Source organism: Actinia tenebrosa, unplaced genomic scaffold, assembly GCF_029948245.1.
Source record: "Actinia tenebrosa isolate PJP-AT-01 unplaced genomic scaffold, QUT_ActTen_1.0 PGA_scaffold11__36_contigs__length_13525064, whole genome shotgun sequence".
NCBI classification, from domain to species: domain Eukaryota; kingdom Metazoa; phylum Cnidaria; class Anthozoa; order Actiniaria; family Actiniidae; genus Actinia; species Actinia tenebrosa.
Genome location: NW_028292571.1, coordinates 8950872 through 8972329, shown reverse-complemented (window position 1 = coordinate 8972329; position 21458 = coordinate 8950872). Strand labels below are relative to the sequence as shown.

Below are 21458 nucleotides of genomic sequence, written 5' to 3'. Positions count from 1 at the left end.
GCAAAAGGGCTACCAGGCAGGTCAACCCGACATCCTAATTCTTAACTCCCATAAAAAATACAATGGGTTATGTCTGGAACTGAAGACGCCAAAGGGTAACGGCGTATTGTCCGACAAACAAAAAGCGGTATTGACGCAATATGAAATGAATGGTTATCTTACGATGGTTTGCAACGATTACGATCTGATCTGCAGGGAAATCGACCGTTACGTCGACGGCATTCGCATGCCTTGTCCTGGCTGCGTTAAGGCTTTCAAGTCACAGGAGACGCTACAAACGCACCGAAAGATATTTCATAAATATAATGATAGTTGAACAAACTCACTGGCGCGAATTAATACAAGGCATTTCATACAAAATAAAAAATTACGTCGTCTTCGAGGACAATAACCGTTTAAGGTTGGTCCTCTTAGACGGCAGCCAAGAGTACAGTTTGTGGGCTCCTGACTGCGTACGGTACGTACTGCAAGGCGAAGAGTACACTCACATACGTAGCTATGGTAAAGTCAACGGCCGATGGAAGTTCGACGTTGAAAGAAAGGCGGAGGCTAATCCATTGTGTGATTAGTCATATGGGCTTCTAGGTATTGGTCTGCTACGTCGGACCTCATTTTTTCCGACATGAAATCAATCGATATCGTAATCAAGGCTCCTCCTGCGAACGCTGCGACGTAAGGTAACATCATATATTAGACCATTCTTTTCGTATTGCAAGGTAATGGTCTAAAGGCTTGGGACCTTCGTACAGGCAACACCAAATATGTTGTTCGCTACGTTGACAGCCACATTTGTCACAGATGCCGTCCCAGTGTTCTCGGTTCTCCCATCTTACGCCTTCATAGTCGTCAAAGCAGACAAAATCTTGGTCTATTTCTTTCTTACGCTGCACTAAAGCCCGGCTGGTTTCAAGGGGGCAACATCGCTCTGCTAAATCGCCGTGGGTTTCACAGACGACTTCTTCGAGGTGGTAACGTCGGCAGCGGTATTTATGCCAGTTTTCTTCGAAGAGGGGTTCATCGCATCGGCGGCAATGACCTTTAAGGCAGACTCTATGCTCTCGGTGATATCGTAGGGCCTGTACTGTGGACAGTTCCTTACCGCAGTCACCGCAAACAGTGCTGATGGTCTTCTGACAGACTTTCTTGGAAAGATGGTATTGCAGTCGCTGCTTGCTACTAAAAGCTCTATCACATTGCACGCACTTCATTATATATACCTTATTTTTTATTGTTAAATTGTTAAACCCTGTAAGAGGGTTTTAGGATAGGGTCTATTATTTCTTGTTATTTTGTTAAACCCCCATTAAAAGATGAGGTATCATTCTTTCTCATTGTTGAAACCAGCAAGAAGATAATCATGTTAACCATTCTTCGATTACGATGATTTAACAAAATAACAATAAAAAATAGGTCCTTACTTGAGACCTCTTTGCAGCATTTAACAAAATAACAATAAAAAAGAAAGACCTATGCTAATTCCTCTTGCTGGGGCTTAGTAAGATCTTCTTTGCGACCTCTTACTCTTCTCGAACGTCGTCTAAAGTCCTTCGTGCTTTAGTATCCGCGGGACACCAATGTCCAACGAAGTCTTCTTCAGAGAATACCTTATTACAGTGACGGCAGGTGTGTTTCTTACGAGGCGTCGGAGGGGTAACGATGATGCAGTCAGCAGGTAGTTCGCACGTAATGCAGTCCATATATCTATGGGGGATATCGAATGAAGTCCTTAATGGACTCCTTAGCCCAGCCCGCCACTGTCAAAAGCGCGCCAAACCATTCTGCACGCTTCAGACCACACATTTCATCGTACAATTCCTGTACGCGCTCTTTTAACCGGTCTATCTCCTCCCTTTGCATTTCTATGGTGTCTTTTTTATCCTTTGCGTCGGTGGTAATCCTTCTTACTGCTTCCGCTGGTTCCATCTATATATGAACCCAGATCACATGCCTTGTAACGCTCTGATAGTAGGACCCACCGGCTGTGGAAAGACCCAATTCGTCGTGGAGCAGCTATTAGGATCCTTTAGATACCGCTTTGACTACATAGTGCTGCTTTGTCCCACCTACGTGAATAACCGCACCTGGGAAGGCATAGGAGTGAAAGATGACGACTTCTTCGTAGATATTTTAGACCCTAACGAGTTATCCAGCCATTTGAAGTTCTGGCATAAGCAATTCCCTAAAGATACACAGACTTTACTCATACTAGATGACATTGCCTGTGGGGACGACGTAAAAAAGCGCACCTCCGAATTAGTGAAGCTCGCCTTCAGCGGTAGACACGACAATATCAGCGTTTGGTTGCTCTCGCAGCAGCTTACCAGTGTCTCTAAACCCTTCAGGGAAAACATAGGCTCCCTGGTCGTATTTTATACTCCAAGTAAGTCTGACCTGGAAACCATTTTAAGCGACTACGGCGGTGAGATATCCAAGGAACAGTTACACGAATACATGCGGCATTTAAAAACGCACCAACATTCCAAGATGATCTTCTCTTTGAGGTTTCCGTACGCGGTTGGAATCTTTGATTCCTAATGTATATGGACATTGAGCAGCTCTTAGATGAAGTCCCCACACAGTTAGATGAAAGTAACCTCAAGGAACAACTTAACATCCTTGTGTCTTCGGGGAAGTGTAAAGAAATGATAGGCAGGGAACTTACCCATGAGCAGGTTAATAAGCTGTCGGAAGAGGAAGTCAAGAAGTTCCATAAGAGGTATGAGGCTGCCCTTGCAAGTAAGACCACGGACGCCGTCGCAGACTCCGCTATCCGACTTGCAACTAAATTACTTGGACTTGCGCTGCCCATAGACGACGTGGAGCAACTACAGAAGGACATAAGAGATGACTATGTCATCGCCCAAGAACTTAAGATAACCTGCGGGTGGTTGTCTTTAAAGTGCGGTAAGTTAATGGCAGTCGCCTCTGCGGCACTTCACGTAGCTCAGCACGTCGACTTGAAGGAGGTACTAGGTTCCTTAGGAACATCTTGGAAGGACTTCAAGAAGGACAGAGAAGTCGAAAAGGTCTTCCAGGCAGCACTTGCTGAGGCACCTGCAAGTGACTTATCAAGTACTTAGTCAAGTCATTCGCGGGAATTACCTAGGCCGCCTCAAGTACCTAGTTAAGTCATCCTTAAGTACTTAGTCAAGTCGTCTTAAGTTACTTATCAATTCCTTCAAGTCCTTAGATATAAATGAGTGAATCGAAGGCGGAGGAAACCCCTCAAGTAGAGGAGCAACGAATCACCAAGGCTAAATCTCCAGGCAGAGTTGCTGCCGGAAAGAAGCTCGCGGAGATGAACAGGAAGAACAAAGCAAAGAAAGAAGAAAAGGTGGAGGAAGAGGAATCCTTTTGGAATCCCGGCTACGTCATCGGCGCGATAGGAATTGCTATAGCAGCAGGCAGCCTCTACTTACAATGGCGGGCTACGAAGCCAGAAGTAAAGTGGGAGGCCCCAACATATCACGCACCTGTAGAGACGAAAAAGAGCAAAATCCCTGAAATGGAATAACCTTCTCGCTTTGTAATATAATGTCGACCGCGTTGTTGAAAACTGTTGAAGAAGCAGCTATCATTACTTCTATTGTTGCGGGTATTGGTTGGGTAGGTAAGAAAGTGCTCAAAGAAGACTTTACTGAAGACCCAAGCAAGAGCTTCGCTAATTTTGCTAAGATGACCGCTGCCGTTGGTGGGGCTATCATGGTAAAGGATTACCTACGGAAGGAAAAGTACCTACCTAATGTATAATGGTTAGCTTAGTCGCAGGTGGAGTCGTTGCAGCTTTAGCATTTACAGGGGCTAATTATGGTGGTCAGTATTTGGATAGATTAGTTAGAGGTGATCGCAGCGGAGACTTAGCCGCCGAAAGGAAGAGACACGACTTAGCGCTGGAGAAATATCAGCGAGACGTGGCGGCTTGGAATGAAAAAAGACAAGCTTACAGGGATTGGTTGGATAAGAATTACCAAGACAAAATGCAGGCGGATAAGAACTTCGAAAACACAGACTACGCCTTTAAACTTTATGCGCAAGCGCATCCCACAGTGGCGTTAAAAAAGCCTCAGTTCAAGGATTACTATCAGCCTTCTAAGAAACAAAAAGATAGTGAGTTGGTATTCGTGGGAGTTGCAGGGCTGGCGGGAGGCGTAGCCTTGGCGTATCTACTCTAACGAAGGGGACTTGTTCCCTGTAATATATGATCGTCTTTTTGGAAAGCGACAAGAATAACTTTACCACTTATCTGAATCCCCCCATCAAAGCCCATAAAGTTCGGTTGGTTAGTTGCTCTTTGTACAATTCTTGGTATAACCTGATTAGGGGCATAGTCACTGAGCATACAGGAGGATCTAACTATCAAGCCGTATTGCTGCCCGATGGACATTACACACCAATCACACTGGCCAAGGAATTAGCAAAACACGGTTATACTCTCACCACAGGATTGCCGCACGAAATGACCCTCAAACATAATATGTCAAATTATTCAATGACTTTTGGAAAGTCTGACCCATTGGGATCTTTATTATGTGCTTCAGGCAAGACGATTACCAACACAGCCATACCTGTGAAATGGAAAGTCGCATCCTCTTACGAAGTCTATTGCGATTTAGTCCATAGTTACAACAATGGAGAAAAGTCTTCTCTTATGTCCAAGTTTCTGCCCAAAGGTAATCCATTTGACTCAGAAGAATACACTCCCATTTCTTTGAGCTATGACTTGTCTAATTTGGTAGAAAGCATAAACATCACCATTAAAGTGGACGGAAAGACGGTGGATTTTAACGGACGTAAGATCAATCTTGTTTTGGAATTCATATAATGGGTCGCGTAGAGGACAAACTCAAAAGGATTTACTATGGACCTGAGGGCTATTGGAAAGGAGCGTCGGCCATCAAGAAACTCGCGACCGCGGCCAGGGTATCAGAAGAAACGGCTAAGAACTGGTTGAAAAAACAAACCCTCTGGCAGGTTTATCTTCCCGTGCCTAAGTACATTCCCAGGCCCAGCTTCACCGTAAATACCCCCAATGAAGTTCATCAGGCGGATTTGCTTTTCTTGCCGCACGATAAGGTGAGAAGAAAGACCTATAGGTACGCTTTGACCGTAGTCGATATCGCAAGCAGATACAAGGACGCCGAACCCATAACCAGCAAGGATTCTGGGGAAGTCGCAGAAGCCTTAGGTAGGATTTATAAGCGCGTCTTGAAATGGCCCAAGCTGCTGCAAGTGGATGCGGGGACAGAGTTTATGGGCGTGGTTACCAAGATCCTGAAAGACCACAACACTAAGATTAGAAGAGCTAAAGCAGAGTACCACAGGGGTCAGAGCATCGTCGAAAGATTCAATAAGACCTTGGCCGAGCGTCTCTTTGGGTACCAGTATTGGAAAGAGCTGGAAGATCCCTCCAAACGCAACAGGGAATGGACTCAGAGGCTCCCCCAGGTCGTCGCAGCTTCGAACAACGAGGCGGCCAGGGCTACGGGAATGAAACCCAAGGATGCCATAAAAAAGAAACACGTGGAACACAAGTCCTTCATCAGAAGTTCGAGGGCGGTCTTCCCCCAGGAAAAAAGATTAGGTAATGTCACGGTTCGATATCTCTATGAGCCGGGTGAATTAGAAGGAGGATCCAAAAGAGCTACGGATCCTAATTGGTCTTTGGAAACTTACCAGATCCGAAGTGCGATAGCTAAGAAGGGCCAGCCCATCTTGTATTATCTTCATGATGGTCCCACGCGTGGGTTCGTCAAAGAAGAACTGCTTATCGTGTGATGTCCGAATGCTATCGTATGCACTCCGTCATCACACATCCATCGCTTACCGTCAAATGCAGACAGTGACACCTTCTCCTGCGTGACGTTATGTATCTGATGACCATAGCTGCGCAGGCTGTTCATCTTATGCCGCTGTTCCTTGCGTGTTCGTAATACGTTGAGGTAGGACTCGTGCGTAATGTCCTTCTTAACCACATACTTTTTTACGCCTTTAGCTTTCTTTTCTACGCCGTCTAACTTTAGCACGCTGTACATCTTTGGTTTCAGACCCACGTATTCCACGATGGGTTTTCCTAACATTTCGTCTTTCATCTTCCCAATTACCTTCTTATTCTTCGCAGAGTAAAGGAAGTGCTCCTTCGGGTAACCGCTGGTGTCGTACTCGTCTATGTCGGGGAGGCAGTCTTTGTAAACGTCTTCCGTTTGCACTTCTAGAATTAGGGAGTCGGTGTCTGTGTACAGGAGGCGACAGCGGTCTCCGTACTTTGGCTTAAGCTTATCGTAGTAGAACTCGTACATAAGCAGCTTCGATAGATCCAGCACCGTAAAGCCTGTGTAAACGGGCTTGTTTAGTAAGAGGTTTGCCCTTTTCATGTGAATCACGTAGAAGTTCAGCATTTCTACGTATCTAACGAAGCCTGGCTGTGACACGTATGCTTCTGCTTCCTCTTTGGTGCTGACTATTTTTACGCTTACGCGCTTGCGGATGTTCTCCATTGTCTTTCCGAACACGCTGTTGTTCATCAGTTTGAAGAGGTTTTTCTCGAAGTCATTTTTCGCTGCGGTACGCTTTTGCGTGTTAAAGTCAATGTAGGGGCGCATCCAGGGTTCCTGCGTGAATTTTAGGACTCTGTGGATCTTCTCTACGCGCATTCCGTGTCGCACGTAGAACTGCAGGTTGCGGTAATGTACCACATACTTCTTCTTATCCATCAGGTTCATAGTTAGTTTCCTGTACGGTTTGTAACCAGGGCACATTTGCTTTTGCAGCGGACTTAGCTGCTTAAATGGTATCTCTATCGCTTCTGGTGCTAAGGGGAACTCATTGTGTTCGTCGTGCAGGTGCTCTGGGTACTCCAGATCCACTTCTAAGACGTAACCCTTGTCTTCCTCCTTTCCTACCTGCATGTAGAAGTCTATCGGCTTCACTGGATCCCATTCGAAGTCTCTCACAGGTAGGTACTGTGACATTGCCCAACCATAAAGGTTATTCGCATCCAGGTAGTAAATGTATGTGGTTGGTTTCTCTGGGTCGTGCTCTACTAAGGGGTTGTTTGCGCGGGCGTAACGTCGGCTGGGTCCGCATACGCCGCCACGAATACCGTCTTCCATAAACCGATACATGTCGTACTCCGTTAGGAGATCCAACTGCGCATTTGTCTTCTTTAACAAAGCACTCCAGCTGAGCCCAGGAGCCGTGTAGAAATTAGCGGGATCCAATCCGTAATATTCCATTGCCATCTTTCGAAAGCTTTGGAAAACATCTGCGAGCAGCACTACGTCTGAACGTAGGTAGATGTCGTGGTATTCTCCCATATTCTCACAGGAGTACTTTTCCCACACATCTAACGCATGCTGGTACTCCTCATCCTTTATACCGGACTCGTTTAGGGTGCTGTAGAAGCGATCTTTGGGTGGTAGGGGTTCTTTGAATCGATCCCAGGAGTCCATGTATTCGTATGGGTAGACTCCTTTCCTTTCCGCGCCGTATTGACTGGAAATGGGGAACTCCGTGTTGTATTTAACCAAGTTTGCTAAGGAGTCCGCCATGAACTGCTGTGAGTCTAAGAACTTTAGCTTGCCTACGGTTACGGACATGTAGCGCTCTTTGTTGTTGGGTATGCACTTTACTTCGGAGCCGTCTGTTCCTTGTAGTAGCAAATGGGAGTCGTAACCGCGGAGGTTGTGAAAGAACACCGGAATCTCCATGTCTGGATTTACTTTGAAGTTTATATTACATTTCCAATGAGCCGCTCCTCTGTATTTACCCGTGATGTGGCAGTGATCTCTAACCTTATCCATATAGAAATCCTCAACAAATGCTTTGTGGCAGTGAATGCAGTGCGTGGAGGGCTTTCCCGGCTTCTCACCTTTCTTAGCATACTTCCCCGCATTTAAAATGAGCTTCTCCTAGATACTTTCCATCTTCATCCCACGCTTTCTTGGCTCGTCTTCCAAACTGAAGAAGCGTATGTTGACAAATGTGGCATTTTTTTGCCTTGTTAAAAGCCTCCTGGTTCTCTTTGGTAAATTCCATCTTCTTTGGACGTCTTAATTGTTCTCTAATCTCCCCCTCCTCTTCTCGCAATGCTTCTAGAAACTCATTAGCTGCGTTCTTACCTCGGTAAATCACAGGAGGGTTTGCTTTACCGTCTGATCTGACTACTATGTAACCAAAGGAGCAGATCTCGTGTAATCCTACCTTATTCGTGGCGCCACGTTTCTGCTCTTCCTTAGTTATCAACGCTTCGAAGTCTGCATATATCACGTAAGGCACTTGCATCTGCTTTTGATGGTCTGCGTATGAAAGCTCTTTGTTGGTGGGCATCTGGATCCGTTGCGCCACTTCTTCGACTCCGCGGCAGATCTCATCGTGTTTCTTTAGGGTATTTAAGGATGTAAATGACAGCAAGCAGCAGTCGCAGAAGTACTTTTTGCCTTTGTGCTTAGTATGTCTGTAGAATAGTCTGCTAATGTGTTTAACCCATGAGTAGTGTCCGCCGTGGTAGAATAAATGTACGCGCTCTCCTTTACTTTTTGACAGAACTAACGGTACTATCGTCTGCTCTCTGACTCCGTAAACGTTAATTGCTAGATCGTTTATTTCCTCAAATATGGGGATGTCTATCAACTGCATGGGAAATTCCACACCATCCCACTCTAAATCATCTGTGGGATACTTACTTGTCCTACAGGGATCCTTCTCTGCTGGATACAGTGCAGACCTGATTGCCCACATGAAGCATCGATTGTCTTCATTCTTCACGTTTACAATAGCCTTCTTCCTTTCTACCCACGTTGGTAGCGGTACGTAACTCCCCCCTCGTATGGGTACGTACCTGGCTATACTTATCTCTATTCCTTCAACCTCCTCTACTGTCCAACCCGATCCTTCTTTCGTGTAGTTAGACAGCGACTCCATTATTGCTTCTAAGGCTTCACTGAGTGACCTATCCAGATTCGTGGATTCTAATATCACTAACGACTTTGATCGCAACATTGCTGTCGTCATTACCTCGTCTTTTGACAAACTTACTTCTACCATTATGCTCGCTTTCAGGGCTCCTAATTCTTCTATACCTTTTCGGAGAGTCCTTTTAACCTTCCTTTCTGACTGACGCCAAAACTGTCTAACGTCAATCTCACCGTTACCGGGTATTGTCACCGTGCTGAAGTTGCTTTGGGATTCCATCTATATAATAGGAAATATTTTATACCTAATACCAAGCACTTTTTAGGTCGTCGTAGTCGTACTCACAGTCCTGACAATGCCAAAACAATTTAACCTTAGTCTCAAACTTCTTACCACATCCACAATCATAACTGCTCATACACTTCGTCTTCATTTTCAAATGCTTTTTCAAATCCGCTTCTTTCTTAAAAGTTCTCTTACATTCTTCGCACTCCATATATAGACTAACATATTTGCGCTGTTGCCCCCAACCACACTTGGAGTGGGTTGTTTCCGTAGGTGGATTTTTGACACGGGTCTTGCCCGTGTTGAGATTGCGCTGGAACCCCCATTCCCTATACTACTCACTTCATAATGTTAAAGATAAGGTTATCATATTGTTAAGTATGTCTGCATGCTGCTTTAAAAGACACCTCAGAATGTTAAGTATAAGGTTGTTAAATTGTTAAGGATGTTACTTCTAAGAAAAAAGATGTCTTAGAATGTTAAAGATAAGGTTGTTATATTGTTAAGGATATACGTATGCTGCTTTAAAAGACACTTCAGAATGTTAAAGATAAGGTTGTTAAATTGTTAAGGATATACGTATGAGTCATTTAAAAGATGTCTTAGAATGTTAAAGATAAGGTTGTTAAATTGTTAAGTATGTCTGCACGTGCTGCTTTAAAAGACACTTCAGAATGTTAAAGATAAGGTTATCATATTGTTAAAGACTATTATCTCTTCTTTTTTTTTAAGAAAAGAAATATCCTTATCCTTAGGTATATTTTCTTAAAAGAAGAAATAATAGTCCTTAACAATTTAACGACCTTATACTCGACATTCTGAAGTGTCTTTTAGAAGTAACATGCAAGACATCCTTAACAACCTTATAGTTAACATTCTAAGGTGTCTTTTAAACAGCACACGCAGTATATCTTTAACAATTTAACAACCTTATACTTAACATTCTAAGACATCTTTTAAAGCAGCATGCATATGTCTTTAACAATTTAACAACCTTATCTTTAACATTCTAAGGTGTCTTTTAAATGACTCATACGTATATCTTTAACAATTTAACAACCTTATCTTTAACATTCTAAGGTGTCTTTTAAATGACTCATACGTATATCTTTAACAATTTAACAACCTTATCTTTAACATTCTAAGGTGTCTTTTAAATGACTCATACGTATATCTTTAACAATTTAACAACCTTATCTTTAACATTCTAAGGTGTCTTTTAAATGACTCTACAGCGGATATCGCATAAAGTCCTTAATGCTTTCTTTTGCCCAACCGGCCATCGTCAAAAGCGCACCAAACCTTTCCGCGCGCTTCAGGCTGCACATTTCATCATACAATTCCTGCACGCGCTCCCGCAGCCGATCGATCTCCTCCCTTTGCATTTCTATGGTGTCTCTTTTATCTTTTGCGTCGGCGGCAATCCTTCTTACTGCTTCCACTGGGTCCATCGTATATATAATGGATCCGAACCATATTCCCTGCAATGCTCTGATAGTAGGACCCACCGGCTGCGGAAAGACCCAATTCGTCGTGGAGCAGCTATTAGGACCCTTTAGATACCGCTTCGACTACATAGTGCTACTTTGTCCCACCTATGTGAATAACCGCACCTGGACGGGCATAGGAGTGAACGATGACGACTTCTTTGTGGATATCTTAGACCCTAACGAGTTATCCAGCCATTTGAAGTTCTGGCACAAGCAATTCCCTAAAGATACGCAGACACTCCTCATATTGGATGACATTGCCTGCGGGGACGACGTAAAAAGACGCACTTCGGAGTTGGTGAAGCTTGCCTTCAGCGGTAGGCATGACAATATCAGCGTTTGGTTGCTTTCCCAGCAGCTTACCAGCGTCTCTAAGCCCTTCAGGGAAAACATAGGTTCACTTGTCGTATTTTATACTCCGAGCCGGAGTGACCTGGAAACCATCTTAAGCGACTATGGGGGTGAGATATCCAAGGAACAGTTGCATGAATACATGCGGCATTTAAAAACGCACCAACATTCCAAGATGATCTTCTCTTTGAGGTTTCCGTATTCCATTAACATATATGGACATTGAGCAGTTGATAGATGAAGTCCCCACTCAGCTAGATGAAAGTAACCTCAAGGAACAACTTAACATCCTTGTGTCTTCTGGGAAGTGCAAAGAAATGATAGGCAAGGAACTTACCCATGAGCAGGTTAATAAGTTGTCAGAAGATGAAGTCAAAAAGTTCCATAAGAGGTACGAGGCTGCCCTTGCAAGTAAGACCACGGACGCCGTAGCAGACTCCGCTATCCGACTTGCGACTAAATTGCTTGGACTTGCGCTGCCTATAGACGACGTGGAGCAACTACAGAAGGACATAAGAGATGACTATGTTATCGCCCAAGAACTTAAGATAACCTGCGGGTGGTTGTCTTTGAAGTGCGGTAAGTTAATGGCAGTCGCCTCTGCGGCTTTGCACGTAGCTCAGCATGTCGACTTGAAGGAACTTGCGGGCACCTTTGGTGCCTCTTGGAAGGACTTCAAGAAGGACAGAGAAGTCGAAAAGGTCTTCCAGGCAGCACTTACTGAGGTACCTGATCAAGTCGCCTCAAGTACTTAGTCAAGTCGTTGTCAAGTACTTAGTCAAGTCGTCCTTAAGTCATTGTCAAGTACTTAGTCAAGTCGTCCTTAAGTCATTCTCAAGTACTTAGTCAAGTCGTCCTTAAGTCATTCTCAAGTCGTCGTCAAGTTACTTATCAAGTCCTTCAAGTCCTTAGATATAAATGAGTGAACCAGAGTCGAAGGTAGAGCAGCCCGAGCAAAAGATTACCAAGGCTAAATCTCCAGGCAGAGTTGCCGCGGGGAAGAAGCTCGCGGAGATGAACAGGAAGAACAAAGCAAAGAAAGAGGAAAAGGTGGAGGAAAAAGAAGAGGGATCCTTTTGGAATCCCGGCTACGTCATTGGCGCGATAGGAATTGCTATAGCAGCAGGCAGCCTCTACTTACAATGGCGGGCTACGAAGCCAAAAGTAGAACCACCAACATATCGCGCACCTGTGGAGGTTAGAAAAAGCAAAATCCCTGAAATGGAATAACCTTCTCGCTTTGTAATATAATGTCGACCGCGTTGTTGAAAACTGTTGAAGAAGCAGCTATTATTACTTCCATCGTTGCGGGTATTGGTTGGGTGGGTAAGAAAGTGCTCAAAGAAGACTTTACTGAAGACCCAAGCAAGAGCTTCGCTAATTTCGCTAAGATGACCGCTGCCGTGGGCGGGGCTATCATGCTAAAGGATTACCTACGGAAGGAAAAGTACCTACCTAACATATAATGGTTAGCTTAGTCGCAGGTGGAGTTATTGCAGCTTTAGCATTTACAGGGGCTAATTATGGTGGTAGATATCTGGATAAATTAGTTAGCGGTGATAGAAACGCAGAATCTAACGCCGAAAGGAAGAGGCACGACTTAGCGCTGGAGAAATATCAGCGAGACGTGGCAGCTTGGAATAAGAAGAGACAAGCCTACAGGGATTGGTTGGACAAGAACTACCAAGACAAAATGCAGGCAGACAAGAACTTCGAAAATACGGACTACGCCTTTAAGCTCTATGCGCAAGCACACCCCGAATTTAGAATGAGAAAGCCTCAGTTTAAGAATTACTACCAACCGTCTAAGAAACAAAAAGACAATGAGCTGGTCTTCGTAGGAATCGCAGGGCTGGCGGGGGGCGTGGCCTTGGCGTATCTAATATAATGATCGTCTTTTTGGAAAGCGACAAGAATAACTTTACCACTTATCTGAATCCCCCCATCCGCGCGGAAAGGGTTCGGTTGGTTAGTTGCTCTTTGTACAATTCTTGGTATAATTTAGTCAATGGCTTTGTCGTCGGAACTTCCGGCACCAAGCCAAAGTTACCAGATTCCCATTACACCCCCATAACGCTGGCTAAGGAGCTAGCAAAGCATGGATATACTCTTACCACAGGATTACCCCATGAAATGACATTCAAGAAAAATAGTGGAAGCGCTAATTTAAAGGACAGTTCATTGGTAGAACTCCTGGGCCTTACTAGTACCACGATAAATAGCGGCAGTACATATGATGTAAAATGGAAAGTCGCATCCTCTTACGAAGTTTATTGCGACTTGGTCAATAGTTACAGCAATGGAGAAAGGTCTTCTCTTATGTCCAAGTTTCTGCCCAAAGGTAATCCATTTGACCCAGTAGAATACACTCCCATTTCTTTGGAATATGATTTGTCTAATTTGGTAGAAAGCATAAACATCACCATTAAAGTGGACGGAAAGACGGTGGATTTCAACGGACGCAAGATCAATCTTGTTTTGGAATTCATATAATGGGCCGCCTGGAGGACAAACTCAAAAGGATTTACTATGGACCCGAAGGCTATTGGAAAGGAGCATCAGCTATTAAGAAACTCGCGACCGCGGCCAGGGTATCAGAAGAAACGGCTAAGAACTGGTTAAAAAAACAAACCCTCTGGCAGGTCTATCTTCCCGTGCCTAAGTACATTCCCAGACCCAGCTTTACCGTAAATACCCCTAATGAAGTTCATCAGGCGGATTTGCTTTTCTTACCACATGACAAGGTGAGAAAGAAGACCTATAGATACGCTTTGACCGTAGTTGATATCGCAAGCAGATACAAGGACGCCGAACCCATAACCAGCAAGGATTCTGGGGAAGTCGCAGAAGCCCTAGGTAGGATTTATAAGCGCGTTTTGAAATGGCCTAAGCTGCTGCAAGTGGATGCGGGGACAGAGTTCATGGGCGTGGTTACCAAAACCCTGAAAGACCACGACACCAAAATTAGGAGAGCCGAAGCTGAGTACCACAGGGGTCAGAGCATTGTTGAAAGATTTAATAAGACCCTGGCTGAGCGCCTCTTTGGATACCAGTATTGGAAAGAGCTGGAAGATCCCTCCAAACGCAACAGGGAATGGACACAGCGGCTCCCCCAGGTCGTCGCGGCTTTGAACAACGAGGCGGCCAGGGCTACGGGAATGAAACCCAAGGATGCCATAAAAAAGAAACACGTGGAACACAAGTCCTACGTCAGAAGTTCGAGGGCGGTCGGACTGAAGGAAAAAAAGCTACCCCGCAACATAGTGGTCAGATACCTCTATCAGCCGGGGGAACTCGAAGGTGGCAGTAAGAGAGCAACGGATCCTAACTGGTCTTTGGAAACGTATGAGATTTCGAAGTCCGTCACCAAGGAAGGGCAACCTGTGTTGTATTACCTAAATGGCCCAAGTCGCGGATTTGTCAAGGAAGAGCTGCTCATAGTCCCCAAAGACTCAGAGTAGCGCAGCACCACGCGCCCGATTACACTCTAGGCATGTCAGCCTTACGTTGCCTCTGCAATGCCCGCGTTTATTATTTATGCGATCCACGGAGAACTGCTGATCGTCATTTGGGTCAAACCTCCATAGTAGTGGTATGTTACACTTGGCACACCTTGCCCCTTTCTTATAGACGTCGTCCACGCATAAGTCAAAGACATGACCCTTCTCTTCGTCGTGTCTTTTGTAGCGAAGGAGTTTCTTAGCAATGTTCTCTTTGGCTACGTCCTCTGGCGTCTTATCGTAACGCAGTTGCGGCCCCCAGGCTCTCTTTAACTGTTTGGCATACTCCACACGGCTTACGGCAGTGTAGATAAGGTTGCTCCAACACAGCCGCTGGTCTATGATCCATAAGGTTTCTTTTATGGTAAGCCCTTGCGCGCTGTGGACTGTCATGCAATAGCCCAAGCGCCAATCTGGATGGGAGGTTATTTTTTCCACCTTTTCTATGGGTACCCAGGCTTTATCGTGCGTTACCGCGTTCTGCAGTTGCACGTCGGTACCCGGCACCCACACATCACGCTTCTGCATGCGGGTATCGCGAGGCTTATAGCAAACGGGCACCAAATGGCCCGGAAATCTTTCGCGGTGCACTTTTAATAGATCTTTCTGTATTCGCGATTGTGCTGCGCGCTTACTGCTCAACACCAAGTCCGCTGGATGCCACGCGGTAAGGAAGTCCTCGTAAGACTTCGCTCGTACATGCTTACGCAGCGTCTTGTTTTGCTCGGCGTCACTGAGGCCCCTTAATGCCGCCTTTAAGTTTCTCACTTGATCCTTGCTGCGGTAGTCGGCATTGATTTCCTCCGCGTGGTCTACCATCTTCTTCAACCATTTATGGGGCATTTCTCCGCAAATGGGAGGAGGTTGGCATGGATCTCCAGCAAATATCACTTGACACTTCCCACGGAGGAAGTCTACAAATTCCTGCAGGATTTCTAATGGCACGGTGCAAATCTCATCCCATAATATAACCGACGGTATGTCGCGTATTGCTTCCGGCACCCACTTTTGACCATTCCAGCGAAAGAAGCTGTGGTACGTTTGCGCGTCGTGGCCCATCTCCGTCAATTCTCGTTCCAGACGGTGCGTCGGCGTTAACACCTTCACGCTGGGGAATAACTCCAAAACCCTGGTGGTCTTACCGCTGCCTCCGGGCCCATAAAGGTACGAAAAGCGTTGGTAAGAAATGGGGTCCACAACGGACGGCAATGGCTCCACGGTGGGGGTTATGGCACCTTTCGTATGTTTCCCGTGGTATTCCACACGTTCTCTCCAGGCTTTTATCTCTTCATTTTTTACGCGCCATTGACCACTTTCCGCGAGTTCATCGGCCGTGTAGAACTCCCGCATTCTTTCTAACACTTCGGGCTTCACATAGAGGGAATCCGTGGCCACGCGTGGGATATCCTCTTTGTCAAAACGCAACAGCATCGCAAGGAGATTGATATGCGCATATGCAAGCATGCTCGCCCGGAGATGGTAATATTGCGGGCGATGATCTTGGTAATAACACAACGCATTCCATTGTCGTTCACCTTGGCCTTCTATGAAATAATTCCACTTTTCTACGGACACCATTGATCCTTGTTCATGCGCGCGTTTTACGAGGAAGCTCAACTCTCCGTCATCGGTTATCAAACGCCGCTGCATGTGCTTTTCTCCTTCTTTTGCACCCTGGGTGAACTTTCCTATGACGATCCTAGCAGTGGGGTTATGCTCCGGTAACCATTGCGTGAAGGCGGAGTGACACAATATGGCTTCATGCGCCGTGTACGTGAGCAGCCCGCGTTCTTCGAGAAACTTCAACAAGGGTATGGGAATCCATTCTTTCTCCTGTAGGTGCTTCCCATACCACGCGTAAATTATCGGATGTAAGCCCTTTGCTAACTTCCACGTGGTCAACCGCACAAACCCCGTGGCTGGGGCGTCGTATTTACCGGGCAAAGACACACGAAAGAACTGCGAATCTGGATGCCCGTAGCGGTCGTAATACTCCTTACAATCCCCGAGGCCTTTAAAACTGGCGGGGTAACAATGTTTCATGTCCAGGGATACGTATTCGTTCTCGTCATACTCCATGTTCCATAAACCTCCATGACCATGCTCTACGCAGGCTTTGGCTATGTCGGCGAATTCCTTAGGCGTGGACTTCCAGCCGTTTCTTTTCTTCGCGGCTAGAAAGTCCAAACTACGAGAGCTAAGGACCTCGTCTGCAAAGTCTTCCCCTAAGGTCTCACAAGCACTTTGAATGCGTTGGTGTTCTACTAGAGGCCTGTAGAGGGTACCATCCTGCGTCATAAACTGACTTCCTTCCGCGTCCATTAACCAAACGGAATTCTCGTGGACCAATTCTGCCAACGGCGACATCTTATAAACCTTAGTTTCCTTCTTTTTGGGAAACCTAAGTTCTCGCCAAGCGTGTCCATTGTGTTGATAGATGACAATGGGGGCACCTCTACCTCCATATTTTTTCGTCCCTTCGTAAATGCAACCGTCCGTGATGTCCTTCACGTGTATGCGGCGTTCTAAGGCCGTCTCTAACTTCTTGATGTTCTCAATAGAGCCTCCAGTCTTATAAGTGTCATTTTCCCATTTCCTGATGGCTTCTCTCCTCTTGGGCGTAAGCTTACCGCCACGAGAGGAATCTTCGAAGAACTCTCTTACCAACTTCCCGACACAATTACCCGGATGTCGCATTGGTCGCAACTTCTTAACATCCGGCTCCTTAATCTCGTACGCGCCGTAAATGACCACGGTAACCGGGTAAGCGACCTCATAGAAGAGCATGTCAATTCCCTCCAATGCCCCTGGTCTCGTATGCTTATTCAAGACGAACAAACTCTGCTTGCCAGACGCCCTGATGGGATTACGGCCCTTTTCTATCACCCACTCGCCGTCCAAATACTTCACGAACGTCAACTCCAAACGGTAGTCGCCGTCCGGCATTCTATTGATTATCCTTTCAGCCATCTCGCGATTCATCGTCTTGTCTGTATTCCCCTCCATGAATGTCGCAAAGACGAAATCCGCATCTGAGTTATCCATCACCTGATTTCCCAACCTGCGCACAGTTTCGTTTTGAATGTCGTTGACGGATGCCATGTATATCTAAAGAATATCTTTCCCTCCATTTGCGACCCCAACAGAGCAGCAGTTAGGCACCTTTCGCGCTGCCGGCGGATCACGCAAGACCCCCTGTTCCGCGGGTTACCGACCTCCAAAAACCCACCCCCCCCTGGCGTTTTTCGACTTGTGATTTTTGGCAATGCCGGCGCTTCGCGAGTCCACCTAACTGCTGCTGAGACATATTCGCACGTTTTATACAATTATTTTGGTCTGAACGAGTGACAGTCACTTAACACCTTCTTTCGGACCGTGTCTTTATGATTGTCAAAAAAACAACAACAACAACAAAAACCAGGGTGCATGCTACATTCTCGTTACAAAATTCAAGGACTTTTCAAGCACTTTTCAAGCACAAAAATTCGATTTTCAAGGACAAAGTTTTTTGTATTAGAACGTGGTTTAAACATTGATTCAATGTTAAAGTGCAGCTAATTCAGCCGGGGCCACGTCCACCAATAAAAAACGATCATGACACGCAACCAACCAGTAAACAAGCAACCAGAAACTCTTCAATCAATTTTAATCGTTATTTATTTTAAAAGGAAAGTTAGAAATAACATTAAGTTTGCATAAAATTCAAGGAGTATTCCAGGAGTTTTGGCGTTTTCCCCTATTTTCAAGAGCTTTTCAAGCGCCCTTAAGGGCGTGTTTTCAATTCAAGGACTTTTCAAGGATTTCAAGGAGTAGCACGAACCCTGTAATAGAATTCCAAAAAGGTTATTAAAATTACCTAGTAGCTTTCTATGCTTTTCTTGTAATTTGAGCAATTCATCATCACTGAAAAAATGAAGTTAGATAATTGATTCATTAATGAGGACTTTTCTCAAATTTGATTTGTTGTTTTATTGATAATTGAAGCAGCACGTTCTTCTTGATCGACAAAGAAATGTATGGGATCCTAAACAACAATAAAAAATTATAATAACAACTCTTAATAAAAATACGCAGGTGATTATAGAAAATCTCGCGCGCTGATTGGTCAAGAAACTCACACTATCACACGATAATCACCTTCAGCGAAATTCCGAAATGGCAACCAGCCGCTTTGTTGCTGTTACCGGAAAAAAATGCATTTTCTCTTGTTTTTTTCCTTTTTTTGAAAGAATCACCTGTGTATTTATACTAAAACAATTATTTGCCTCAGGCTCAGTGATTATTGGAAGACTCGCGTCTCGGTAAATATTCCCCGATTCTTCGTTTGCATTAGACGTCATAGCCGCCATGTTAAAATTACACAAAAGATTTTTTAATGAATTCTTTTGTTATATCTTCCAACATGGCGGACATCCCTTTTGCTTATTGTGCTCTCTTGGGATTGATTGCAAACCAAGAATAATCACTTCGCCTTCGGCGAATAATTGTTAAATATATAAAGTTGCCGATACACGCTGCACTTTTTTCTCGCGCTGGCAATGCACACTTAATTTTTTCCGTTGCATTGCCAGCGCGAGGCGCCAACGATTTCTCACAACGCACAGAATATTGCAGAAAATCAACAAGTTTGAGCTTTTCTCTGCAACCCTTTCGGAATTGTACGCCTAAAAATAGCGAAAACTGAAAATTGCAGCGTCTATCTCCCATGTTTACTCGTAATGAAATAATCCTATTCAGACTAGTCAATCAGGATTTAATACTGATTTTTACTGATTTTTACTGATTTTTACCCTTTTGATATTGTAGACGTTAAAATTTTTCGCTGCAACAAAAATGTGAAATTGCGTTACCAGCTCGAGAAAAAAATTCAGCGTGTATCATGCCCCGCGACTTTGACGGCAACGAAGTCTCGCAACACAAAAATTGTTGCAGAAAATCAATAAGTTTAAACTTTGAAAAATCTCGATGCGTTTACACCTACTGCAAGAAAGTTGTCATACGAAAATAGAACATTAGTGATTTAGTGGGATAGGAATTATATTTAAAAACAAAAGGAGATCACTGAAGCTGAACTTTTTTTTGAATCTTCGAGCGGCGAGGTAAATATTCCCCAATAATCACTGAGTCTGAGGCAAATGATTGTTTTAGTATAAATACACAGGTGATTCTTTCAAAAAAAGAAAAACAAAGAAGATAAAAGGACATTTTTCCGCTAACAGCAACAAAGCGGCTGGCCGCCATTTTGGATTTTCGCTCGAGGTGATTATCGTGTGATAGTGTGAGTTTCTTGACCAATCAGCACGCGAGATTTTCTATAATCACCTGCGTATTTTTACTAAAATATATCTATAATAAAGTGCCCTCCTTAGTCAAAAGACAGATATTACCGGAAGTGACCAGTGTTTTATGTGTGAATGTATTATATGGTCAAAATAAATTATCATAGCCGTTGGTCATTTAATTTCTACTTTTTACCTTTCCTTCTCTATTTCTTCATCAGAACTAGAGGTATACACGCTTTTTATTCCTTGCCTTGCTGTGGTCAGCCTCAAAAGTTCTGTTCGTGGAATAAAATCATTTGTAGAAATTAAGGAGCAAGTAGATTTTGTAATAGGATTTGTGCCCCCCTCCCCTCCCCCCTTTTTTGATGATGATTCCTTATGTATATATTAGATAGTTCTTGACTTAATTTAGTATATAAAGAATAACTTAAAAACGTCCAGTGTCTTTTTAGTGTGCACCCAATTTTATTACATTTTAGTAGTATAAGGAAAAGGCTATTACAACATGTTCTCCATTTTACTCCCGGTGGGGGGAGGGGTATCCCCTATATTCGCTATACGGGTACGTGCCGCCAAACAGGGTATGGTTTTGAGCGATTCTACTCTGGAACAGGGTATATAAAATCGCGCTAGCTCTGGGACAGGGCATATGAAATCACGCTCTCTCCTCTCTGGAACAGGGTATCCATTTTCACAATACCAGAACAGGGTATGATTTTCACCGATCTTGCTCTGGAACAGGGTATGAATTTCAGTGATTTTACTCTGGAAAAGGGTCAGTGTTCAGAGGGCTCAGCGGCACATCCCTACTCTAAACGGGCAGGAGTACCCCACCCCCCGGACATTTTACCCATTTTGTCATTTCAAATCTTACCTATATCGCTTCCACTGCATTCATCCTCTTCATGGTCATCAATGTAGACAATATCCTGATGAATGAACTTTTGATTTTAGTACGGCTTGTAAACCACGATGCGATAAATGTGGACATATTTTCCCATTTCAGGCCCCGTCCACACGTATCCGGAAATTTTCGAAAACGGTCTCCAGAGTGAAAATTTTCGAATACGCTCCAAATACAGATACGTGTGGACGGTCGTATCCGCAAATTTTCGAATACGCTGACGTAAACACAATTTTGCGCATGCTCAATAAGAAATACTATCCGTCAAAGGGACTAGGCACCAGCGTGCATCAGGGCGGACCAAGAAATTTCCGGATACATGTGGACAGTGAAAACGATTCGAAAACGATTCGAATAAAATTTGAAAAAAAATTTGCGGATACAGAAATTTCCGGATACGTGTGGACGGGGCCTCAGACCATGTGCCATTCTCTTGAGAATAAGGTTCTTTGTTTGAGTTGTATCCATATTCATGTGTCTTCTCATGTGCAACCGAGCGCAACCATTAAACAAAGAAATAATACTCCAGAGAATGAAACGTGGTCTGACGTACTTTTGCAACACTTTTATATTTGCACATGATTTTTGTACTAAACTTAAAGAACACAAAGTGCAGTTGGTGTCTGGAAGTTGGTGTCTATTAAGAAGTAAGTTGACTATCAAAAAACTACTACTTACAGATTCACTGTCTGAATCAAACCATTTCTTTGGCAACCGCTTGCGCTTGTTCCCAAAC

General features: G+C 44.4%; 1 long non-coding RNA gene across 1 annotated transcript; it reads right to left on the bottom strand.

The window, feature by feature from the left end:
• Nucleotides 1-20011: 20011 nt before the first annotated feature.
• On the bottom strand, nucleotides 20012-21458 carry LOC116286927 (uncharacterized). Its single transcript, XR_004196002.1, has 3 exons — nucleotides 21401-21458; nucleotides 20693-20747; nucleotides 20012-20093 (listed from the first exon to the last, which is right to left on the bottom strand). It is a non-coding gene; the product is annotated as an uncharacterized LOC116286927 (long non-coding RNA).